At 36.2% G+C, this 2,968-nt stretch overlaps 1 long non-coding RNA gene across 1 annotated transcript; it reads right to left on the minus strand.

Annotated features, from left to right (window-relative positions):
* Window positions 1-1,495: 1,495 nt before the first annotated feature.
* On the minus strand, window positions 1,496-2,253 carry LOC149227016 (uncharacterized). Its single transcript, XR_016247085.1, has 3 exons — window positions 2,054-2,253; window positions 1,865-1,948; window positions 1,496-1,571 (listed from the first exon to the last, which is right to left on the minus strand). It is a non-coding gene; the product is annotated as an uncharacterized LOC149227016 (long non-coding RNA).
* Between the last annotated feature and the right edge of the window lie 715 nt (window positions 2,254-2,968).

Genomic DNA, 2,968 nt, shown 5'->3' on the forward strand with positions numbered 1-2,968 from the left:
CTGGCCGAGGGCCTTGTAATTTTACAGAAGTAATAATATGTACCTTGATTTTCTTACTGAAGGGCATGATATGCGGCTACGGCCATGACAGGCTTTTCTTTTAAGGTTATGTTGTACTGTTTCTTGGAATACCTTCCTGTGTATGCTATCTTGTTTCCCTATTAAATGTAATTTTGGAAGCTGGTCATATACGGTTCTATTTGCAGATTTACTGTTATTATACATTCAGGTTTCTTGATGTCGTCCTGTTAACATGATATATTTTATGAAAGTTCATTTTCGGAAAATACGCACAAGTCTGCTTTGACTACCTTGAATTTTTGGCTTGTTCAGTCTTTTCTTTGGTTCTGCGAGTATGTACTGTCTTAGAAATATTTAATGAAAGCCTTCGGCTGAAGAATTTGTATACAGATAAGTCACTATATCGTCTTTGCTTATCACAATGATTTTACTGTTTTCGAAGATTATTCGCTTCACTGCTCTGTGCGTTTTCACGTTAAAAAAAATGAGGTTAGGGTTCATTATTTATGAACAGAGCTTCCCGGCTCCTTCTATTTTCCGCTTTTAGCACGCGGCTATAGTATATGATTTCCTCGGGTAAATCTTCGTTAGGGTTTTCCGTCCTAACCCCGGTTCTGCTTAAACCTGGTAGTTTACCTCAGGGTTTTCTCCTTTGGAGACAAGGCCACTGGTTAATCCTACTAGGAGTACTACCAGATTGCCTGAGTTTACTAAAAAACATGGTCGTGAGGAAAATATAAAATAATTCAAGTTAGTTGTAGTTTTTTATCAAGTAGGGTGTGTTCGCTTTCTGCTCTAGCAGCTAGACACAAATTGTATTTCATAAAATAATTCAAGTTAGCTGTAGTTTTTTATCAAGTAATGTGTGTTCGCTTTCTGCTCTAGCGGCTAGACACAAATTGTATTTCATTTAAATATTAAGTTAGGATGTGAGAGGTAGTGCAACTACTATCACCGAAGTTGAAACTCTCGGTAATAGGTAGCATCTACCTATACCATACACAGAACCATTATGTCACACCTACAGGAAACAATTTTGATATATTACTATCAACAAGTAAGTGAGCCATAACAATATTGAAAGGGGAGTCGAAACCCTTATTCACATAAACAAATAGAAGAAGAAACTTTGATAGATTAATATCAAAATTATTAAAAAGCATCGGCAAGATAAACAGAGTACTAGCGGGCCATAATGGTCACCCATTAAAACTAATTTCACTGTATTACAAAAAAATATAGCATCTCTAAAGAATGCGTGGACGTAGGCCTCACTCGTATTATAACATAAAACATTACTTCAAAAATTTCAAGAAGATTGTACAAGAAAAACTGGAACCCCTACTCTCCTAGAAACCAATATATCTCTCCTAACAACATAAATCATGAGGAAGATGATATCTCTATGCAGGCAAAAAAGAGCTAAACTTGCAGTATTAAGGGCGTGAGTCACTCCATGGGTGTTCATAGGCCAGTTGCCATGAGATACTGGAGATGGGTCTAATCACGAAAGACCGAATGCACCAAAAATCTGAGCCACCTGATTCCACCTGTAAGGCCAGGCACACACCAGAATGAGGATACATAGACTAAGAAACTACGACAATCGGTCGCAGCAGGCACTGAGATATGCATAACACTCCTAATTAAATGTACGAGGGAAAACATTAGCATTGTAGCGACCATCAATGGTGCCCTGAAATACCCACTGATAAACCAAGTGAACTAGTTGAGGTCACAGAGCCACAACCAGTCGAGGCTTACACCATGGCTACAGGTAGCATAAATGAAAAAAAGTAAATAGGGGAGTTATTTTTCTGAGACAAGGGTTAATAATCCATACCTATAGATACATAGCACACTTGAAGAGAAGTTGCTCTTGGTTCCGTTGGTATAGTTTGGTGAATTCCATTCCACTGTGGATACCCTAAACAACTAAAGAAAAATAGTTTGCATGAGAACCAAACACGTTCCTTTGAGGAACACAAAACAACAATAACAAGGAATTGAGGGAAAAATGATAAATGCAGACCTGAGAGTTTTCACCACGATGGTAATGGAATCCATTGTTCTCTTGTCCCATGAATACTTGAACCAGCTCGACGATACTAGCACACATCCTCTGGCACATCCAAACCCATGAAAATTAGACGAGACGGTAATGCCCACACCACGGGAATGTAAAATGAAGTAGTAAACACAAGAATGACATACCTATAAGCTATAGGGGAAGGCCTCATTGCCATACATTCAAAAAATTCATGAGTCTGGAGTAACCACAGGGTACCTGTCCGCCGCTGGGAGAGAGGGATTCCAACAAAACAATGAAATGAGAAAGTAGGGTTTGGGCTAGACAAGAATGGTGCCACGCTAATATGGGCCTTAGATTTGGAGTGAGGCATCACAACTGTCTGTTCATCCCAAACCCAACCGAGAAGAATGAAAGAACATCGAGTTTCCGCAAACCATTTCTGCAACGAATTGGTAACCACCTTGATCGAACGACTAAAACTTTTGCAATTGTCTAACATATAATCTTGTGGCGCACAAGATGACATGTGTGCATAGAGGGGAGTTGATTTCAGAGGGAAACGCCTTACGGCGTAATAAATTATTTAAAAATTTATGTTAACTAATTTATGTTAATATTAATTTCATATATAGAAAAACAATTAAGTTTTTTATGGTTAAAATTTTTAATATTCAAAAATAGAATTTAAACAATGAAAAATAACACTTTGTATTTTACACTTAAAAAAAAATCACAGGTCAAGAAATTTTAAAACATTATTTCACTAATTTGAATTTGAGTAATCTGGATTTAAATGTGCGAATGAAATTATTTTTAAAATAATAATATTTTAAAATTTAGTTTAGTTTGTTGTTTTTTTTTTTTAATTTATTTATATAATTTAATTATTTTTATTGAAATTTTCTACATAAAAAA

This window comes from Pinus tabuliformis, chromosome J (genome assembly GCF_031772625.1).
Source record: "Pinus tabuliformis cultivar Carrire ecotype Pingquan chromosome J, CPIR1, whole genome shotgun sequence".
Classification (NCBI taxonomy): Eukaryota; Viridiplantae; Streptophyta; class Pinopsida; order Pinales; family Pinaceae; genus Pinus; species Pinus tabuliformis.